The sequence below is a fragment of the Lissotriton helveticus genome, chromosome 12 (assembly GCF_964261635.1).
Source record: "Lissotriton helveticus chromosome 12, aLisHel1.1, whole genome shotgun sequence".
Classification (NCBI taxonomy): domain Eukaryota; kingdom Metazoa; phylum Chordata; class Amphibia; order Caudata; family Salamandridae; genus Lissotriton; species Lissotriton helveticus.
Genome location: NC_136073.1, coordinates 683,491,580 through 683,516,346, shown reverse-complemented (window position 1 = coordinate 683,516,346; position 24,767 = coordinate 683,491,580).

Below are 24,767 nucleotides of genomic sequence, written 5' to 3'. Positions count from 1 at the left end.
TTGCAATAATAAATAAATAAATAAATACAGCAAGGGGAATGGGGCAAACTCACTGTGGGATGCAGGACATGGAATGGACACAATGAAGTAGTGTCTCAGCTTTGGGTGCTGGGCCTACTCTTTGGGCCACTTGTATGACCTGCCAAATAGCGACTCGCAAATTGCATCGCTTTTGCGACTGGCAATTTGTGACTCGCTATTTGGCATGTACCACAGTTTCTTGGACAAGTCGCATTCATAATTTTTGTTCCATCCACCACAGGGCACGAATCGGGGGTACACGCAGGTGGCCGGTGTCCACCCACTTTTTTCACAGGGTGGACGCCGTCCACCCTGCCAAGAAGTTAGGCCCCTCTGAAAAAGATGCTGAATTTGTCCCGGTGTAAATTCCAAACACCGGGACACTTTCAGCAGCGCCTGCACGTTGTCTGCTTTCGATGGGCAACAACGTGCAGACGGGGACGGGGCTTTCTTAGTTCAGACTCCTGGTGGGCCCAGAACAAAGGCCCAATCTGAGGAGTCATCAGGCCTCCTTTTGTTCAAGTCTCCTGGCTGGCAGCAGTCAGGAGCCTCACACCTAGAAGCAAATGCAGCAGAGGGGAAACAAAGGCTCACATCTTTTTAGCTCTTCACACATACTTAAGAGAGGCAGCATTTTACTTTCTTCAGGCTCTGTTTAGGAGATATGGTTGCATTATAAGAAGACCAGATGTGTTGATCTTTCCCAGTATTTGCACAAAATAAATAACAATTATATAGCGCATACCACTGCTGAGGAGGCATTGTATTAATTCATATATCACTATTTTTTCTTTTAAAGCACTATGGGTAGAGGAAGCATTACGCTAACCAAAGGCAACATTGGTTTATGTAAAGCTTACAAAAATGTGAATCTTCTGACTAAATCAGGAGGGTTTGCAAGTAAACTCAAAAAGTGCTCAAATGTACTCATGATAGACCTGCTAAACATATATGTGAGGGCTTAAGATCTGATGTCACTTCTTGTGATGCCACTCCTTATGATGTCACACGCCACAATGTCACTCGTCTCGATGTCACGCGCCACGATGTCACGCGCCACAATGTCACGCGCCACAATGCCACTTGCATACTGATTATTTAGGTTAGTCCCCCCACTTCTTTTTTAGGTCTCGCCTTACCCAGCGTTTGCGCCGGTCTGGCGAGACATTTAGTGAGGACTAAAAAAATGCTACCATGGCCAGCGTAGAGATACAGTGCATGTGCGCAGGCGCGCGCTTAGGAGCAGAGGCGCAATATGGCAAACCTCGTCATGCTCATTAAGCGCCCGCGATCACTTTCCCTTTTGCCCCCGATCACTTTCACGGTGCCCCTTTGATGTTCTCGTTCAAAGAACATCAAGCATCAAAGAACATGTTGTTGTGTTAATGCTTTGCTGCACCCGTTTGACTTACAACGTGCTTTCTCTTTCCACAAACTCGATGTTTGTGTTCCTTTATTTTGAGATGCTTTTAGTATTACTGTTTTGTGACTTAAGGAACATTAAGGAAATGTTACTGTGAAACTGGACAACGTTCACAGTGTTTATTTCTGATTGCAGCGGCTGCTTCATGTTCATTGCACCATTCAAGGAGTCCTTTCGTTGGCGCTTTCATGAGGACATGATGAGGTTAGCTGGAAACTTTTGGCACATTCTATTTAAAAGCACAGCATGTTGGCAACTGATTAGTTGATTACACCTATGTAACGCTTTAGATCTCAAAGCGCTATGGTGGGTGCAGCAGTTATAACTCATTAAATATGGGGTGCAACTCACAAGGAGGGGACAGGTTTGAGTGCACATTGGCTGCAATCGAACTCTTAAGATGATGGGCTGTGTGTATCCATTATCAGCACTCAGTCTTCGCTAAGTGATCTTGTTTTGTTGTTGTGTCAATGCTTTGCTGCGCCCGTTTGACTTACAATGTGTTTTCGCTTTCCCCAAACTCGATGTTTGTGTTCCTTATTTTGAGATGCTTTTAGAATTACTGTCACACACAGAACCACAACCACACACACAACCACACACACCCACAACCACACACACACAACCACACACACAACCACACATACAACCACACACACACAACCACACACACAACCACACACACACACATAACCACACACACACACAACCACAACACCACACAACCACACACACAACCGCAACCACACACACAACCACACGCACAACCACACAACCACACACACAACCCCACACACAACCACAACCACACACACAACCACACCCAACCACTCAACCCCACACACACAACCACACACAAGCACACACACAACCACACACAAACCACACTCACAACCACACTCACACACAACCACACCCACAACCACACACACACAACCACATGCACGACCACACCCACAATCACACACAACCACAACAAGACACACAACCACACACACAAACCCACACACACACAACCACACACACACACACAACCACACACAACCACACACACACACAACCACACACACACAACCACAAGCACACACACAACCACAATCACAACACACACAACCACACACACAACCACAACTACACACAACCACACACACACAACCACAACCACACACAACCACACACACACACAACCATAAACACACAACCACACACAAACACAACCACACACACTCACAACCACATACACACAACTACACACAAACCACACACACGACCACAAGCACACACTCAACACAATCAACCACACACACAACACACACAGCCACACACAAACACAACCACACACACAACCACAAACACACTGTCAGGATCCCACATCCGGTTGCGCACTAACTGCCTGTACTGCGTTAACAAGGGAGAAAGAACCTTGCTGAAGACTACATAGCCCGGTGTGCAATGCGCGAGTCACGCCCCACGTGACTCGGACGCAAAGTCAGATGCGGATATGGGGCGACTGGCCTTTCTAACGCTGCCGATAATTCAGAGCATTTTCTTGAGCCGAGTTCCCCTTCAGACTTCACCTTGAGGAGGTAAGAGTCCGACTTTCTAGATTCCCGAAGGCTGGGGTGGTTGTTACCACCTCGGGCGCTTCCTCGTAATCTCCTCTGTTGGCGGAGAACCGGCGTTCTCTTGCAGAGGAGTGTTTCAGGTAAAGGAGGGCATATTTATTCCTGATTCCCTCCCTGTTGAAGAAACTGAGCAAATATTTGCCGTTTTGGGAGGTGTACAGCCTATTTCCATGAGTGGCAGCGGCTGCTCCTGCCTTTACAGCTGTGCTGTGAACTCTTTCTTTAGCCCACAGGATCACTCTTCGGTCAAAGAACAGGTACTGTGTTTCTTCAACTCTTGTGGAATACTGATATACTTTGTTGTTGGTTGTAGGGCACAGAACTTCCTAAGGAATGTAGGTACATTCCTGAGACTAATACACACCGGAGTGTGGTGGATTATCCTGAGGGATTTACTGGTGCATACGAACTAAGTGCCTTTTTGAACTGTGTATGGAATTGTGTTAGCAGTGACTTTATTTGGACTTTTAGCACCGGGGGATAGTACAAGACGTATTGTACCTAGGCCCCCTTTAACGCTTCTTTAAGTTGGTTGTTCTATGTTTTCACCCTTGTCTAGGAGAGGGAATATCCAGAGAGGGTGTGCAGATCTTGTCTGCCCTGCATATCAAGCATCACCAAATGTGACTCCTGGTATGTGATTACCGGGGGATTCTTCGTTTATAATAGTGGTGTTACTGATATTGTGGTCTTGTATAATTGTGATAAGCGTGTAATCTCTTTCTCTATTCAGTTCATGGTGGATCCTTTGCAACCACCCTCAACTCTCTCCTGACGTTTTTTCACTCACCTTCTTATTTTTCAGGCAGTGTGTTCTTAATATAGAATACAGTAACATCTGGGGTGATTTGGTTAACTGTGTCATCAAACATACCGAGCTTGTATTTATATTGTGTCCCTTTGTCATCCTCAGATTTCCCTCCACGCTGTTCCTACCCTTTCCTTCCCCCGCTTGACTATCCCACTAGTCCGCGCACATTGAGATTGCGGAATTGGGGCCGTTGAGAGGTGGACCCCCCTGAACATCAATACAACCCCGAGGATTCAGGACAGAGGAAACGTGACACACACACAACCACACACACACACACACACACAACCACACACACCTCCACATACACACACACAACCACACACACACACAACCACAACCACACACGACCCCCCACACACACAACAACACACACACACATACAACCACACACACACAACCACACCTAACCACACATACACAACCACACACAACCACAACCACACACACACCACAACCACACACACACCACACACACAACCACACAGACACAACCACACACGCACACACCTCCACACACACACACAACCACACACGCACAACCACACCTACCCACGCACACACACACACAACCACACACACAACCACAACCACACACAACCACACATATAACCACACACACACAACCCCACACACAACCATACACAACCACACACACAACCACACACACAACCACACACACAACTACACACACACAACCACACATAGAACCACATACACACAACCACACGGACGACTACACACACAACCGCACACACAACCACACACACACAACCACACACACACACAACCACACACACAACCATACACACACAACCAAACACACACACAACCACACACATAACTACACACACCAACCACACACACAACCACACACAACTACACATACACATTACCACAACCCCACAACCATACCATCACACACACACAACCACACACACATAACCACAGCCCCACAACCACACAACCACAACCACACACACAACCACAATCACATACACAACCACACACAACCACACACACAACCACACACACACAGCCACACATCCACACACACACCCGTAACCACACCCGCACCCACAACTGCACCCACAACCACACACACAACCACAACCACACACACAACCACACACACACAACACAAACACAACCACACACACCATAACCACACACACAGCCACACACACAACCACACACACACAACCACACACAACCACATACACACACACCACACACACAACCACACATCCACACACACCCAAACCAAACCCACACACAACCACAACCACACACACAACCACACACACACATAACCACACACACACATAACCACACACACATAACCACACACAAATAACCACACACACATAACCACAACCACACAACCACAACCACACACACACAACTACACACACACAACCACACACACACACACACAACCACGCACAACCAACACCACACATACAACCGCACATACAACCACACACAACCACACACACAACTACACCCACAACCACACACATACACAACCACACACACACAACCACACACAGCCAAACACACAACCACACACACAACCACAACCACACACACCACACACACACACAACCACACATACATACAACCACGGCCACACACACAACCACACACAAGCACAACCACACACACAACCAACACCACACATACAACCGCACATACAACCACACATAACCACACACACCACACACACAACCACACACACAGAACCACACACACAACCACACAGACAACTACAACAACACACACAATGACAGACACACACAACCACACACACACAACCACACACACAACCACACACACAACGACACACACACAACCACACACACACAATCACAACCACTCACACAACCACATATCCAACCACACATACACACACACCCCCAACCACACCAGCACCCACAACCGTACCCACACACACACAACCACACACACAAACAACCACATAATCACACACAACCACACACGCAACCACACACACAACCACGCACACAACCACACAATCACCACACAATCACAACCACTCACACAACCACATACCCAATCACACATCCACACACACACCCACAACCACACCCGCACCCACAACCGCACCCACACACACAAAACCACACACACAAACAACCACACAACCACACACAACCACACACACAACCACACACGCAACCACACACAACCACGCACACAACCACACAATCACAACCACACAATCACAACCACTCCCACAACCACATGATCAACCACACATCCACAAACACCCACACCCGCACCCACAACCGCACCCACACCCACAACCACACACATACACAACCACACACACAACCACACACACAACCACATCAAGCATAGGCATAGCCAATAGGTCTCTCCTTTGGGACCTTATAAGTGTTTAGCCACTTAACAGTTGATGTGGTTGCACCAAGGATATTTTGCTGCCTAACTAAATACTTAGAAGGTCTCAAAAGCTAGACCTATTGGCTATGCCAATGCTTGTTTTAATTTTTTTAATGTAAAATGCCTCTGCAGCTCTGCTGTTTGTATACCCAACTTTACTGCTTTGTTGGAAGCCTTTTGCCAACTGAAGCATTGAGTTGTAGCCTTTTCACTCCAATTCGTTGTTTGTTTAATTAGGATATTGGTTGAAGTGGCATTTACAAAACAACAATCACCGCTATGCTCAAAATGCTTTCATGGTGGCTGTTTACAGATTGTTTCTTATAAGCTTCATTGCACCCATTGAGTACCAAGTACAATTAGGGTTGTACCAATTTGTTCTTTTACAGTGCTGCTACAACTGTAATTTGTTTTACCTTTGTTTTGGATAAATATGATGCCATAGGCACATCTATAACTAACAAATGAGTCTCCTTTTTCCTTCCTGATAATGTTTCTTAACATCTCCATTGTAAATTGTCTTTAACTAATACCAGTTGGGATACCATATTTTTGTACAATATTATTTACCCAATCCCAACGCGGTTGATGGGTTTTGCTCCTGTAGGCCATACAAGGTTACATTCAAGGCGCAGCTCTTTCGCTTTTGTTTTTTCCTGCTCGTGCATCACTTGCGACAGTGGAGCGTTGTCCTCCGCCCCTTCCTCCCCGCCAGCTTGTTTAAACCTGTGCCGTTTGCCAACTTGTTTACAAATATGGTCATTTGTGTGAAAGCAGGAATGCGGTGCAGCAATCATGGTGCCGTAAGTCATAGGTGTACAAGGGTGACTATCGAGGGTTGCTAACGTATCCTCATCATTCATTAGATGTTCCACAGCACCCTTGCAAGTTGGCAAACGGCATCATCTCCAGTCAATCACCTGCTGTCGGCACCGCTAACACAAATCACCCGCTGCGGCACGCTTTTTCCTAGACAATAATCCGTCACTCCTCACAAGGCTTGGAACAAAGCGACCTGTCTCACCGCCAGACGTCAGCGGTAGTCGTCTCACCACCGGACGTCAGCGGAGCTCATCTCCCTGTAGACTGTGACCCTGGGCTGTTCACCAGCCTGTAGCCATCAACTCTCTGCCAGGGTTACCCCACCAGCTGAGTTATAATCATAATAATGTAATTTTGACTATTCATCTGCCTTTTGGTAACGTGCATTTGGCCTGCCTCCACATAACATCCAGAATTCTGACTCCACTCACTAGCTCGTTCACAAACTCACAATATCTGGTTAGGTTACTTTCTCGGAAACACCTTGAATTCCATTCTTCCTGTTAGAAAGGCGATCCCGGGGGAGGCAGAAGATGTCTGACTGACCACCCCTAGGTCCACCCCTCTGTCGAGAAGTAGCCGAGCGTTATCGAGAGACCTCCTGGGTGAAGGTCCTCTCCTAGGATCGTACAGCAGGGTAACCACAACACTACAAACGGACACCACACAAGAGGTTAACTTCTTAGGCTTTATCAAGAATAAAGGTTGCTGCGTCTCAGCGGTATATACAGGCAGATCGAGGGATCTATAGAGTCTCGTAAAAGGGACAGGGTAGCGGGACAGTCTCGGTATGGATACAGGAAGGGATATCCTGCGCACAGCTCTCAATCCTCAAGCCGGGGGTTCCGAGAGGTCGAGCCGCGGCAGCGCCAGCAGGACTCGACAGGTGGTCTTAACGGAGAGGAGGCCGCGGCAGCGCCAGCAGGCACTCAAGATGGTTCAGCCGCGGCAGCGCCAGCAGGCTCTCAAGATGGTTCAGCCGTGGCAGCGCCAGCAGGCTCTCAAGATAGTTCAGCCGCGGCAGCGCCAGCAAGCTCTCAGGTGGTTCAGCCGCGGCAGCGCCAGCAGGCTCTTAAGATGGTACAGCAAAGGTGGGCCGCGGCAGCTCCAGCAGGCTCTCAGGGTCTCTTCAGGTTACAGGCAATGAGTTCTTCTGGTGTCGGCCGTGACAGCGTCAGCAGGGCTTCCAGTCCAGGATACAACTGACGTCCTACTCCGGGGCTGGCCCAGATATAGGACTGGAGTCCTTTGATGTCCAGACCCTCTCGCCTGGGGGTCAGAGGGGCCGGGATGATGGTGTCCAGACACCCAGCAGGGGGGTGGAGCCAGCGCCCAGGGAGGCCGGAGGGCGATCGTTACCAGGCGTCCGGGGACGGCTGGAGGGCCATCGAAACTCCCTTTTCTCCGGGATCTGTCGAGTGGCCACTCGACCACCTGGGTGGATCTTGGTGCCTCAATGTCTGGGCTTCGCTGGGGCCTGGGCCGAAGCCACGTGGTCGTGACGTGGTGGGCCCAAGATGGAGTCGGGCGCGGCCTTGTGCTTAGGTCGTGAGGGGCCCACGATGGAGCCAGGCCGGTAGTGGGGGTCCGGGATGGTGACCGGACCAGCAATGTTGGGGCGTGCAGTGTCGGGCAAAAGGGCTGCCCGATGCTGGGTGGAGGGCCGATGTCGTCCTGGGCCCTCCATGCGGGAGGGGTAGGACCACGCCATGAGGCCGGGTCCAACACGCGTCCCCCCCAGCTGCAGGCAGGGGAGAGTCACCCATCTTCTTGGGGATTCTCCTCGCCGAGGCGGAAAAGTCGGGACAGGCCGTCAGCATTGGCGTGGTCGTTGCCGGGGCGATGCTCCACAGTGAAGTCCATCCCTTGCAGGGAGATGGACCATCGCAACAGTTTCGGGTTTTCTCCCCGCATCTGCATCAACCACCGCAGGGGCCGGTGGTCGGTCTGGACCCGGAAGTGGGTGCCGAAGAGGTAGGGCCGGAGCTCTTTAGTGCCCACACGACGGCGAAGGCTTCCCTCTCGATGGTGCTCCAGCGCTGTTCTCTGGCCAGCAGCCGCCGGCTGATGAAGGCAACGGGAAGGTCGATTCCCTCAGGGTTCACTTGTGAGAGGACCGCCCCAATGCTGTGCTCCGAGGCGTCGGTTTGGACCACAAACTCTCGGCTGTAGTCGGGGGCCTGGAGCACAGGGGCGGTGCACATGGCAGTCTTTAGAGCCTCGAAGGCTGCTTGGCACTCTGGGGTCCAGCGCACCTTCTGGGGTAGCTTCTTGGAGGTCAGTTCTGTGAGGGGCCCCACAATGCTTCCATAGTCTTTTATGAAGCGCCGATAGTATCCTGTGAGCCCCAGGAAGGCTCGGACGGCTGTTTGGGTGATTGGGGGCTCCCAGGCCCGGATGGCGTCAATCTTTGGCTGGAGGGGAGCCACCAGGCCGCTCCCCACTTGGTGTCCCAGATACATCACGGACCCTTGGCCGATCTGGCACTTGCTGGCCTTTATTGTTAGTCCGGCCCGTCGGAGGGCCGACAGGACCTCCCGGAGGTGGGTCAGGTGCTCACCCCAGTGGCGGCTGTACACCGCAATGTCGTCTAGATAGGCGGCACTGAATTCTTCTAGTCCGGACAGTACCCGGTTCACGAGTCTCTGGAAGGTGGCCGGGGCGTTTTTCATGCCGAAGGGCATCACTTTGAAGTGGTAGTGGCCATCAGGGGTCGAGAAGGCCGATCACTCTTGTGCTCCAGGGGTGAGGCCGATCTGCCAATACCCAGCCGTGAGGTCGAAGATGCTGAGATATTTGGCGGCCCCCAGGCGATCGATCAGTTCATCTGCCCGGGGGATGGGATGGGCGTCGGTCCGGGTGACTGCATTCAGCCCCCGGTGGTCAACACAGAACCGGAGCTCCGGGGGTGTGCCAGGGACGGTGGCTTTTGGGACCAGGACAACGGGACTGGCCCAGGGACTGTCGGAGGGTTCGACTACCCCCAGAACTAGCATCTTGGCCACTTCGGATTGAATGCAGGCCCAAACTCGGTCGGGCACTCGGAAAGCTCGGTGTCTTATAGGCGGGTTGTCTCCGGTGTCTACATCGTGGACACACCACCGGGTGACTCCAGGGGTGAGGGAAAATAGGTCTGCAAATTGCCCCAGCAGCTCCCGGCAGTCTTGGTGCTGTTCTGGGGTCAGGGTAGAGGAGAGCGTGACCCCTTCGATGGAGCCGTCTTTCTTGGTGATGCTCATGAGATCTGGTACGGGTTCGGAGTCGTCTTCAGCTCCGTCATCGGTCGCTAGCAGCAGACTTAGCTTAGTGCGGGCGAAGTGTGGCTTGAGCCGGTTAGCGTGCAGAACCCGGAGGGGGTTCCGGGGGGATTCCAGGTCCACCAGGTAAGTGACGGGGCTCTTGCGCTCCACCACTTTGAAGGGCCCCGTCCATTTGTCCTGGAGGGCGCAAGGTTCAACCGGGGACATGACCCAGACTTGCTGGCCCGGCTCGAATTCGATGGATGAGGCGTTCTGGTCGTACCAGCGTTTCATCTCCTCCTGACTGGCCTTGAGGTTGGCCTCGGCAAGTTCCCGGAACTTCCGAGTCTGGTTGCGGAGTGTCAGGAGGTACTGGTAGACATCTGGTGGGGCACCTCGAACAGCCGTCTCCCAGCCTTCTTTGACCAGGCTGAGGGGGTCACGGACCGGGTGCCCATACAATAGTTCGAAGGGGCTGAACCCCAGGGACTTCTGGGGTACCTCTCGATACGCAAACAGGAGGCAGGGCAGCAGGATGTCCCATCTGCGTCGTAGTGGCTCGTCTAAGCCCTTGATCATCCCCTTCAGTGTTCGGTTAAACCGTTCTACAAGTCCATTTCCTTGGGGGTGATACAGGGTGGTGAATTTATATGTGACCCCGCACTGTTGCCACAGGGATCGCATATGCTTGGAGATAAAGTTTGTACCCCGATCACTCACGACTTCTCGGGGGAAGCCGACTCTGGAGAAGATCCCCATCAGGGCTCGGCCTACTACTGGGGCCGTGATGGTTCGGAGGGGGATGGCCTCAGGATAGCGGGTGGCATGGTACACCAGAACGAGGATGAAGCGGTGCCCCTGAGAGGTGCGGGGGTCCAAGGGTCCCACAATGTCGATCCCCACTCTCTCGAAGGGGGTGGTGACCACAGGAAAGGGCTGGAGTGGGGCCTTGACTTTTCCCCCGCTCTTCCCGCTGGCTTGACACGTCGGACAGGATCGGCAGTGGTTGTGCACATCGTTGCGCATCTTCGGCCAGTAGAAATGGGTCACCAGGCGGCTGTAAGTTTTATCCTGCCCCAGGTGCCCGGCGAGGGGCACGTCGTGTGCCAAGTTCAAGAGGAAGTCTCTGAAACGAGGGGAACGACCAGTACTCGGCTGGCCCCTAGTTCGGCAACTTTCTGCTCGCTGTAGAGAAGGTCGTGGTCCCAATAGACCCAGTGGGACCCCGAGGGGCCTCCAGCGGCTTGAGTGGCGGCTTGTTGTCGGATTCCCTCGAGGGAGGGACAGGTTTTCTGTTCCTGCCGGAATTGTTCGCGGGTGGGGCCACCTTCTTGGCGCCATTGAGCTAGTTCTGGAAGGTGGCCGAGCTCGGTGAGGTCTTCATGGTTGGGTCCCTGGGGGCCAGGTTCAGGGTCGGCGTCCTCGGGGACGGCGGGCGGTGGCGGTGCGGGCCACTCTGGTTCCTCAGTCGGAGCATCCTCCGGTGAGGCGAAGGCTCGGGCGGACATGGAGCGGGTGGTCGCACAGACCCACTCTGGCAGGCCTAGCATCCCCAGATGCTCTCTCCGCTCGACGCTGGCCCATGGGGAACTTTCCAGGTCGTTCCCGAGGAGGCAGTCCACGGGGGCATCGTCCCGGACGGTCACCTTCAGCATACCCGACACCCCTCCCCATTCGAAGGGGATGCGGGCCATCTGGCACAAACTCTCGGAGTTGTCCGCCGTCCGCACCGGGCACATGATATTGGGGAGAATTTGCTCTGGGGTCACCAAGTGGCGTTGGACCGCTGTTACGCTGGCTCCAGTGTCTCGGAGGGCTTCGGCCCGGCGGCCGTTGATGGTGACCCATTGGCGATATTTCTGGGTGTTGCCTGGGATCGGGTCTCGGGGGACCATGTCTCGATCACCCAGGCATGCCAAGATCATGGCGGCGGGCTCCCACTCGGCCTGTTCGGGGTCGTTGTCGTCTTCCTCGCCTCTTTCTTCCCCCAGGGCGGCGGCCGCGATCTGGCGGTTGGGAGGACCGGTGGTGCCGGGTCGCTGGTTCATCGGGCAGAGGGGGTCATTCGCGTAGTGACCCTGTCGCTGGCATCTGTGGCACGTCACATTCGGGCGGGGCCCGGGTCGGGCTAGGGGAACCCCCCTTCGGCCCAGGGCTGGTGAAGTGGAGGTAGGGGAGGACCCCGTGGGGGTGTCTCGTCCCTTGCTCTGGCCTCCTCCGCCGCCTCGTGGTCGGTGGTTCCCCGGGGATCCCCGGCCGTAGTCTCCCATCGGACTCCGGGGGACTCGGGTGCTCACCCATCTATCCGCCTCGACAGCGAGTTTTCGGGGCTCAGTCAGTTTGCTGTCGAGGAGGTGCTGCCGGAGTTCGATGAAGCAGTTGTTGGACAGATGTTCCCATATAATGAGATCGACCAACTGCTGGTAGGTGGTGACCTTGCTGCCTTTGATCCACCCCTCGAAGGCTCTGCTGTAAAAGTTCACGTATTCCACCCATGTGGTACCGGGGATTTTTTTACAGTCTCGGAATCGCTGCCGGTACATCTCGGGGGTGAGTCCATAGCGAGTGAGGAGAGCGGTTTTCATGTGCTCGTACGAGGTCATCTCGGCGTCGGGGAGCTCTAGCAGGGCGTCTCTCCCCTCATTGACGAACTTCCCCCTCAGGCCGGCGCCCCAGTCCTTGAGGGGTACTCGATGTGCGGTCATGGCGACCTCGTAGGCTTTGAACCATTGTTGGATGTCGTCGTTCTTGTAGTATTCCTTGACGACATCCTTTGGTATGTGCACCTTTGTGTCCAAGGGCGGGGGCGAGGTCTTGCCCCCGGATGCGTTGGCATCATTCGTTTTGGCCTTGAGTTCTAGTTCTTTTAGGCCGCGCTCATGCTCGAGCATGAGTCTCTTTTCTTCGAGGTCTCTTTGTCTTCGCTTCTCCTCCAGGTCTCCTTCTAGCCGTAGTTGCTCGAGTGCGATTTTCCTTTCCGCCAGTTGTAGTTCTCCATCCAACCGGAGTCGGGCGAGCTCCAACTCGTGGAGCCGGTTCCTCTCTCGCTCTCGGGCGTCTTCATGGGGGCTCGTGCCTGGATTGGCGGGTCTCTCCCCCGCTGGGGTCGTGTCGGTCTCCGGGCGTCCGCCCGGGCCCGGGTTGTCTTCATTCCGGGGTGGTGTATCATCGGTGTCCACCCATGCTTGTAGGGCTGATTTAAAGTCTTCCTTGGTGCTTAGCCCAGTGGTAGCGATGCCCAGGTCTTTGCAGAATTGTTTTGATTCTTTGTGACTGTAATCTTCCATTTTTTCTTTCTGGAATTCCGTAGTCGGTCTTGTCTCTTGCGTAGTCATGGTCGTAGTGTGTATTTCTCGGTAGTGAGTGAATCACCCTCTGTACGATCTGCGTCGGCTCGGATCCCGTCGCTTGCCACCAATGTTAGAAAGGCGATCCCGGGGGAGGCAGAAGATGTCTGACTGACCACCCCTAGGTCCACCCCTCCGTCGAGAAGTAGCCGAGCGTTATCGAGAGACCTCCTGGGTGAGGGTCCTCTCCTAGGATCGTACAGCAGGGTAACCACAACACTACAAACGGACACCACACAAGAGGTTAAGTTCTTAGGCTTTATCAAGAATAAAGGTTGCTGGGTTTCAGCGGTATATACAGGCAGATCGAGGGATCTATAGAGTCTCGTAAAAGGGACAGGGTAGCGGGACAGTCTCGGTATGGATACAGGAAGTGATACCCTGCGCACAGCTCTCAATCCTCGAGCCGGGGGTTCGGAGAGGTCGAGCCGCGGCAGCGCCAGCAGGACTCGACAGGTGGTCTTAACGGAGAGGAGGCCGCGGCATCGCCAGCAGGCACTCAAGATGGTTCAGCCGCGGCAGCACCAGCAGGCTCTCAAGATGGTTCAGCGCGGCAGCGCCAGCAGGCTCTCAAGATAGTTCAGCCGCGGCAGCGCCAGCAGGCTCTCAGGTGGTTCAGCCGCGGCAGCGCCAGCAGGCTCTTAAGATGGTACAGCAAAGGTGGGCCGCGGCAGTGCCAGCAGGCTCTCAGGGTCTCTTCAGGTTACAGGCAATGAGTTCTTCTGGTGTCGGCCGTGACAGCGTCAGCAGGGCTTCCAGTCCAGGATACAACTGACGTCCTACTCCGGGGCTGGCCCAGATATAGGACTGGAGTCCTTTGATGTCCGGACCCTCTCGCCTGGGGGTCAGAGGGGCCGGGATGATGGTGTCCAGACACCCAGCAGGGGGGTGGAGCCAGCGCCCAGGGAGGCCGGAGGGCGATCGTTACCAGGCATCCGGGGACGGCTGGAGAGCCATCGAAACTCCCTTTTCTCCGGGATCTGTCGAGTGGCCACTCGACCTCCTGGGTGGATCTTGGTGCCTCGATGTCTGGGCTTAGCTGGGGCCTGGGCCGGGGCCAAAGCCACGTGGTCGTGACGTGGTGGGCCCAAGATGGAGTCGGGCGCGGCCTTGTGCTTAGGTCGTGAGGGGCCCACGATGGAGCCAGGCCGGTAGTGGGGGTCCGGGATGGTGACCGGACCAGCAATGTTGGGGCGTGCAGTGTCGGGCAAAAGGGCTGCCCGATGCTGGGTGGAGGGCCGATGTCGTCCTGGGCCCTCCATGCGGGAGGGGTAGGACCACGCCATGAGGCCGGGTCCAACACTTCCTTGACTGAGCTGCTAAAATTCTATGCAACTGAGCTTGTTGTGAAGCGCCTCATCAAAATGATCAGATACATGGGTGCACAGAAGTAATCAGGCAAGTGTCAGATTAGTTCCTCAAAAAGGTAAGGCTTCAACCCGGAACAGCCGAAGGCACCCCCACCCGCTCCCCATAACACTGTTTAACCTAACGTATGCCAGCTAATGAGGAGGCAGGTGTAGGGGAATAGGATCTACTTCCTATGGTAACCCCCACTTTTTGCTGTGTTTCACTGGTTTTTCGACTTTAGTCTGGCTGTGGCCCTGCTAATCAGGACCACAGCCTAGCTGTTCTCTCTCCAAAGTGATACCATGTACTTTAGGTACATACCAGACTGGTTACTGGGTTACCCTTGTGAGTCCCTATATATGGTACCTTAGGTACCCAGGGCATAGGTACCCCAGAGGCCTACCAGGGGCTGAAGCATGTATTATGCCACCCCTGGACAGCCTTCCAAAATGGCACCACAGGTCTGCACTTGCAGCCTGGGTAAGGTGGTGTAAGCACACCTTACTGGGATATAGTATAACTATATATATATATATATATATATATATATATATATATATATATATATATATATATATATATATATATATATATATATATATATATATATATATATATATACACATAGTAACCTAGAAGTCACTCCTATGGCAGGCCTTAACAATCCTGAAGGCAGAGTGCTTAGTTTTGTGTGAGAGGGTGCCCTAGCATGAGCTGAGCCCGTCTGCAGCTTTCGGAAATACCTCCTTATAGCTGTTCTATGATATAGCCATACCATATACTCTTAAGTGCATTATAATCCTCGCGTTTAATGCTAACTTTGGTTTGGCTTTATCAAAACATTTCGTGTAAGGACTCAAACACTTTGGAATACTACCCCTCACCCCGCCAGTACTGGCGGCGGGGGTAGCATTTCACCCTTCTAGAGGGAGAAGACACGTACACACTGGTATACCCGGTTAAAGTTTAAAAGAGCCTCAGCATCACAAAATGAATGCTGCTGCCACAGAAACGAGTCTGACCTCCTGCTGTTGGACGGCAAGGGAGACTTGGACAATAGGTTTCCTGTCCAGAGAGGTGCCAGCACCTCCCCCGACAGGCTTTAGTGTATTGGGGCAGGGTGGGTGCATTCAGCGAATGCTTTTGAGACACTGGCTGGGGCACACAAGGTGCTCCATGCATTTCCCAGTTCAAACCGGTTGCTGGGGCGCTCAGCCCCAGCTCTGGCGCGAAAATGGACAAAGGGAAAGGGTTGTAACCACCCCCACCCCAGGTCCACCCATAGGTGGGACCCTAGAGTTACTCCAACCCCTAAACTTGGTATAAGAATAGGACCCCAGTCCCTAGGACTTCAGATTACCCTGGACAAAACTCTGATACATAAATCTTGGACCTTCGACATTCCATATCGACTGGAAGATGGAAGAATCTCCCTTTTGGTCAAAGGCACCATGAAGCATCTTTGCCGGTCTGCATTTTCGAGGCTCTCGCCGGATCCCGATGAATCTGCAACACAGGACATGGACTTCCAGACATCTCCGACACTGATCCAAGCTCTCAGCAAAGCTGAGACCAGTAGCGGACACGAGAGACGTGGGACTGGAACTCTTGGACATCCTGCATTTTTGCAACTGCACCTACTTCCCGAGGTTTCCCAAAGTTGTGCATTGGGGTATTTGAAGCCCCTACCCCGAGCACCTTTTGCACCGAAGCTCAGAGGCCTTCACTCCACGAGTGTCCCATGGGCCCGCTTTGTGCATTTCCGCTTGAGGCTCCTTTGTGGTTCCTAGTCCGTTGGGTAGTGGGCCCCCACGAAGGACAATCCTTTGTTTCTTGAGCTTTCCTGTTTGCTCCAGACGTGCTCTCACTACTCTCCAAACTTGGAGTCCCTCAGACCTTGCTGGTCTGCATCAAAGCCAATCTTGTCATCTTGTGTGGATTGCTGTTGCCAAGGCTTGTTGGGTCCAGTCTGGATTCTGATGCTGCAGCACTTGAGATCCTTTGTGGGACAGCTCGAATACAGCTCCTGGTCATTTTCGACACCTTCTGGTCCTCGTGGCTGAAGAGTCAAGCTTCACCTCTTTCACCTTAACCCCTTCGATGCTGGCCCATTTCCGCCGCTGTGCGGTAAACAAACGAACAGGGCGGGGCCGTGACGAACCCCAGCCGTCATCCGCACACGAGCACCGCGGAGCGTGACGGCTGGGGTTCGTCCCCAGCATGCAAGGGGTTAAAGCACCCGACATTGTTTGGCATCGTCCCAGCGCCTTCCTGGTCACTGGCAGTGGCAAGCCTTCAGTCAGCTCCTTCTTCTGTGGCTTCTAAGCGTGGCAGTGTTCAGGAGTTACCATCTCCTTTCCTAAAGAAAAGAAAGCTGGCTTTAACTGTGGCTGCAGCGCCACCTACTACTTCTGTGCCTGTTATAACTACGCCCACGAGACCTGGCTCTCAGGCGCCTTTTCCAGCATCTATTAAAGTGGTTACACTTTTAACAGCGCGGTCGTCGACGGGCTCGTCGACGACCACTCCGACGACGAGATTGGCTGCTGTGGCTTCGTCTACGACTACAGTCACGACGACGTCGGCGTCATCATCGTCGACGAGAGTCTCGACGACGGCTTGCACGTCGACGAAAGCCTCTGTCTCTTCAATCCCGTCGACGATCCCTATCTTATCGTCGACGAAGAAGCCATCGTCGACGAAGAAACCATCGTCGTCATTACCTTCGTCGACGAAGCTCCCGTCGACGACGCAGCTACCGTCGACGGCGACGACGAAGATTCCGTCGACGAAGATTCCGTCGACGAAGGTTCCGTCTACGCAGGCGCCGTCGACGAAGGTTCCGTCTACGCAGGCGCCGTCGACGAAGATTCCGTCGACGCAGGCGCCGTCGACGAAGATTCCGTCGACGCAGGCGCCGTCGACGAAGGCGCCGTCGACGAAGACGCCGTCGACATCTAAGATGCTGTCAACTACATCGTCGACGAAAACATCGTTGACGAGCTCGTCGACGAGCACATCAGCTACAGTAGTGCCTAAGCCTTCTAGGTCTACGGAGACGCCTACAGACTCACCGTCTACGACGACTGCTTCCAAATCGTCATCGTCTACGCAGGGATCTGCGTTGACAGCAACTTCTGGTTCTTCATCCTACGCCAACATGCCTTTAGTGCCCTTGGACACTTCAGTTTCTGCTGTACAGTCCTCATTCAATAGGGAGGAAGATTCTGCTTTCCATCTACAATCCCCTGCTCCACAACCACCACTTCAGTTGTTTGTCTCAGACCATGAGACTGAGTCAGTTCCGGATGACACTGTTTATGGGGACGCCCGGAGTCCATCAGATTTGATAATTAAATGCCAGGACACTACTTCGGAGGATGAAGAAGTAGATGAGCACGTAGATCAGCACGAAGACCAATGCGTGCAAATTCCGATGACGTCTATTCCAATGACGCTTTTCTCTAACCTCCAACACATGTTGGACGATTACAATAGACGCTTTCCACCTACCCCCCAGGGTACTCCGGTTCATGAATCTGCTGAGGTAGCAGTTTCGCATCAACCTCTACAATCACCACCTAGACCGTCAATACATTTGAGCGCTCCTCTATCTCCTAATCCACATATGGACACTGACTCAGAACCAGAGAGAGAGGAAGGAGAGGTTTATCCAGATACAGATGGTGAGCAAGATCCTTATATGGCGGAATTCGATGATTATCGAGTTCAAACACCCTCGCCACAACAGGGCACTTCAGGTGATTCACCTCCTGTGGACATCGCTAGTTTTCATAAGCTTATGGACAAAGCGGCGGACCGCTTCAAGTTGACAAGGGTCCAGCGAGACGAAGAATGTTTCCTGTATGATTTTAAGAATCAGCCTTATAAGCAGGTGCATACCATACCAATTATAGAATTTATTTGGAAGGAAGGGCAAAAGATTATGAAGGCTCCTAACTCTTTGCCTGCCCAAATACCTAGATTGGAGAAAAAGTACAAGGCTCCAACAGGCTCGCCTGTTTGTCTACTCTCTCATCCAAAGCCGGACTCTGTGGTGACTCAGGCAGCACAACGTCGTGCGCGCAATCCTGCAGCGCCTGTCACTTCCCCTCCCGATAGAGAGGGTCGACGATTGGATGCGATCGGAAAGAAGTTTTCATCCATGGCATCCACCTCAGCCCGTGCTGCGAATGCTCTCGCTATTTTGGGTCGTTTCGACCGACAAATGTGGTCAGACGTGTCCATCTTCCTTGCACAGCTTCCAGAGTCATCCAAAGCGGAAGCGCTCCAGGTCCTTCAGGATGGACAAAGAGCTTCGGAGGAGATTATAGACTGTGCTGTGGATATTGCGAATACTGCATTCCGTATCCTTGCCAGTGCTGCGGCGCTCCGACGCCAGGGATGGTTAAAATCTACATCTTTCAGGCAAGAGGTTCAGTCAAAGATAATTGATATGCCGTATGATGGCCAATCTTTGTTCGGTTCCCAAATCGATGCTTCTTTGGAAACCATTAAGAAGGATACCGACAAGGCAAAATCGCTTGGATCCTTACAATTTAAGAAACAGCCCTTTCGTGCAGCACGGGGACGGGGCACCTCGTCCAATTTTTCCCGAGGAGGACAGTCACAGTACCGCCAGTACAATCATGGAAACCAACGGTACTCAAATCAGCAGTCTTCTCGTCAACAACAATCCAGACCCTATAGAGGAAAGTCCAATTATAGAGGTGCCAACAACGCCAACAAGCGGCAATGACTTGCCAGTTCAGCAGGATGTTGGAGGTCGAATCTCGCAGTTTTACTCTCAGTGGTCTCAAATAACATCGGACCAATGGGTGTTGGACATTGTGCGCAAGGGTCACGCCTTGGAATTCACAGAGTTTCCTCCTCCATCTCCACCTTCGGGTCCGCCACCTCCCCACCTGGAAGAACTGCAACATCAAGTTCTACTTTTATTAACAAAGGGTGCAGTCGAAGTGGTTCCTGTATCTCAGCGGGGGAAAGGCTTCTATTCGAGGTTCTTCCTCATTCTAAAGAAGACGGGGGAGTGGCGTCCCATTATGGATTTGAGGTATCTCAATCTATTCCTAAAACAACAGTCCTTCCGGAAGTTAACGTTGTCAGAAGTCTTGCGGCTTCTCTGCAGCGGCGATTTTTTTAACGACAATAGACCTGCAAGACGCCTATTTTCATGTACCAATTATTCCTCAGCATCGGAAGTACTTGAGGTTCAAAGTGGGACACAATCACTATCAGTTCAAAGTTCTACCTTTTGGCCTCAGATCAGCTCCTCGTGTGTTCACGAAGGTTCTGGCCCCGGTCATGGCTTATCTGCGTCTTCAAGGAGTCCAAATATTTCCTTACCTGGACGATTGTCTTTTAAAATCCCAATCCGCAAGCCAGCTGCATCACGACACACGTTTGTGCCTCACCCTATTCAATTCTCTAGGGTTGACCATCAATGTAAAGAAGTCACATTTCACACCTCTGCGACACAGGACATTCCTCGGAGCTGTTATAGACACGGACGTGTCAAAAGCGTTCATCTCCGCCGAGCGGAGACAGAGGATAGTTCATCTGGTCTCCACCATCAGATCAAAAAAGTCAGTTTCAGTGCGAATGTTAAAATCATTTCTGGGAATGGCATCATCTTGTATCGCACTGATCCCGAATTGCAGGTTACGTACCCGCCCCATTCAGGAGGAATTGGACCTACAATGGCGACAGGTGTCGGGGTCGTTCAACGACCAGGTGACAGTCACATCTTGCATGAAGACCAGTCTGCTCTGGTGGGAGCAACGAACCAATCTGATCCAAGGGGCCTCCTTCCTTGCCCAGCCTCCAGATCTAACATTGACCACGGATGCGTCCATGGACGGATGGGGAGCCCATCTCCTGGACCTTTCCATCAAAGGAAAATGGACAGCGACTCAGAAGACCTGGCATATCAACAGACTAGAATTGCTGGCAATCTTCCTAGCGCTAAAGGCTTTCTTACCAGTGGTGCACGGAGAATCGGTGCTGGTTCAAACAGACAACACCACCAGCATGCACTACATGAACAAACAGGGAGGCACAAAATCTCAGCCCCTGTCTCGTCTTGCCCAAAAGATTTGGGAATGGGCACTTCGTCATCACATTTGTTTGACAGCAGTCCATCTGCCGGGAGCGTCAAACATACTGGCAGATTCCCTAAGCAGGTCTGCGTCATCCACTCACGAATGGGAGTTACACCAGCCGACTCTGGACCTCGTGTTCCACCAATGGGGTCATCCCAAGATGGACCTCTTTGCAACTCCAGTGAATCGGAAGTGCCAGACTTTCGCCAGTTGGCATCCACATCCAGAATCCAGCGGCAATGCCCTACTCATGGATTGGACCGGCCTATTTGCCTATGCGTTTCCACCACTCCCATTGGTACCAAGAATGTTGTGGAAGATGCGCAGACAACCCTGCCGCTTGATTTTAATCGCCCCACGTTGGCCCAGACAGGCGTGGTTTTCAGAACTCCTTCTAATGTCCCAATGCAAACCCATTCGTCTCCATCCACGTCCGGATCTTCTGACAATGGACAGCGGACAAGTTTGTCATCCAGACCTATCAACGCTTCAATTGTGGGCATGGAACCTGAATTCATTGAATTTGCCTCTTTAAATATACCTCAAGACTGTAGAGACATTCTAGCGTCGGCTAGAGCTCCATCAACCATCAAGACATATAGGTTAAAGTGGAAACGTTTCTGTCATTGGTGCGCAGCATCCAACGTACACCCTATCAGTTCCACTCCAGACCAACTGTTACCGTTCTTTTTAAGTCTTGCTCAGTCTGGTCTTTCACATGCCACATTGAGAGTCTTTTTGGCGGCTATCTCACGCTACCGTCATGATAGATCTACGTCTCTCTGTTCATCCAGAATCATTCGACAGTTCTTTAAAGGACTTTTCAGGAAGTTCCCTCCGTTAAGGCGCCCTCCTCCAGCGTGGCACCTCAACGTGGTGTTATCACAACTTATGAAACCTCCATTTGAGCCAATTCATCGCTCACACCTCAAGTTTCTGACCTGGAAAGTGGCTTTGCTTTTGGCTTTGACTTCGTCTCGTCGCGTAAGTGACTTGCACGCTTTCACAATCAAACCTCCATATTTACAGTTCAAACCAGATGGAGTATCACTTCGTACCAATCCTTCTTTTCTTCCAAAAGTACCTACGGACTTCCATTTGAACGAGCCAGTTTTCTTAAAGACTTTTTTCCCGGATCCTAAATCCCCTGCGGAACAGCGACTACATTCTTTAGACATCAAACGTTGTCTAAAATTCTACATTTCAAGAACAGCCCCTTTCCGTAAATCCAATCAGCTATTTATAGCATATGGACTACTGCGCAAAGGACACTCAGTGACTAAACAAACAATAACACGATGGCTCTCTTCAGCCATATCATTTTGCCATCAGCAGGCTGGCAGGCCTTTACCTACTCCAGTGAGGGCACATTCTACGAGAGCGATGGCGTCGTCCATCGCATTGTTTGCCGGAGTGCCTCTACACCAGATTTGTCGTGCAGCGACATGGTCCAGCAGGCACACCTTTATCAGACATTATTGTTTGGAAGCTGTTAACGAAGCGGATACCGCAGTGGGGCAAGCAGTGCTTCGTCATCTTTTCAAATAAGGTGAGCCTCTTTCCCTCCTCCATTCTTGAGATTGCCTTGCTTTTATGCTATATATTGTTCTTCAATGGTTTGGAAATATTGCAATCTCAGCTCTAGGAGGTTACTGCTATCTATTCTATTCAAGCATGTGAATCTATGAAAGACACCCCTAATACTGGAGAAGAACAATTGTTACTTACCTGTAAACAGGTGGTTCTCCAGTATTGGTGTCTTTCATAGATTCACATGCGACCCACCCATCCTCCCCTCAGAGGCTCTGTTCTCCTCATGCGCTATTATTACTAGTGCTACGAAAATCTGAGGGTTTGAGCTTCTGAGGAGAAGGTTCTAGAGGGTGCTTGAGCCTGATTGGCTGCAGTTTGGACTAACATAATGACACTGATATGTTGCAAATGAGTTTTTTCTCTCTAATGCATTCCTATGTAGTAACCTTTGTAAAGGTTTTTTCAGTACATATTTTATCTGTTTTATTACTTATATGATACTATATGTATATATATATATATATATTTATTAGCATTATTGCTATTTTATTTACCGTGGGACTCCCACTTCGACGACGGGGAATATTCAAGCATGTGAATCTATGAAAGACACCAATACTGGAGAACCACCTGTTTACAGGTAAGTAACAATTGTTCATACCTTGTGGGGTGTGCTTTCATTTGATCATTCAAGAGATTGTAGACTGGTAAAACAACTTGCTTAACTCGCCTCTAAGTCTTAGCCTGAAGGCTGCTCTCCACAGCTACCACTAGGATAGCATTCTATAAAGGTTGACTTTAAACCTACCATCAATAAGGGTCGTTTGGACTGGTGCAAGGTGCCCACTAGAATAGTGGACATCATATGCCAGGCCAACTTCTCACCGCAGGAAGAAAGGATGTCTGTGTGAAGAGGTAAGGAGGACGGACGGCTCTATGACTGCTTTCATTTCACTTTATTATAACTTTTCAACATGCTGCACAGCAGCCACAATGCTCTACAAACAACATACATTAAAAACATTGCCAAAGTCAGTAGCTCTATCAAACACTTACAAGGTCCCAAAGGCGAGACCTATTGGCTATGCCAATGCTTGTTTAGGACTTGTGCCCTGATCCACCACAGCCTACATCACGGGGCAGCACTCTTCAGCCACCGACTTTTTCACTGCATTTTTCTGTTGCACATATGCCAGCCCATCCATCTGGAAAGTAGTCAATTTCATTGACCGGGTTGGTAGGCCAAACTCTGCTTTCCGTTTTTTAATGTATATTTGTGACGAGCCATATATTTACTTATTTTGCACAATCTATTCACCACCTTTACACATTTTCATATTTGTAACTTTGTTACCTTTTTTTATTTTTATTTTTAATCTCTATTGTACGTGCTTGCAAAAACAAAGAAATCATTTTTTTAACGTTGCAGGCTTCCCAAGATCATAACTATTTGCTTTGGCATTGCTTGTTTTAAATTCTGCTGCTGGTTTTACCACAGAACCCCTTGGAAGTTAATTCAAGTATTCAACTCACTTTCAAAATTGCCTTTCCTGCTCTGAAGATTCGTTTTTTCCCTAAAACGGGACCGCCCCCAAAACGGCTTCTTCTGCAACATTTGCACTGCAGAGTTAACTGAATGTCTATTATTGCAACCCTTATATTATAAGCCTCTCATCATAAATCTTGGGTTGTATATCGCACACCAACTTAGTAAGTTATCGAAACCTCTAGAGCTGTATTGAATTGTATTTAGTAGGCACGTCATACCTATGACGGTGTTGCTTCCTACTGCTTTTGACCCTCAATCTGGCTCACTGCCCACCAAGGTTGGGGACCCCTGCTCCAGGGCACCTACCTTTACTGCCTACACCCAGTGCCTACTGCTGGCAGCTCATCTGTCGCTCATCTTAAAATCCCACTGAGACCCGCGCAGTCAGTCTGATCAGTCAGTCTCAACAATGAATTAATGTATACTACATGCTTTCTAAGTTTTGCTTCTCCTAGGACCCAATGTACAAAAATGTTCCTGTGACTTAATCTTGTA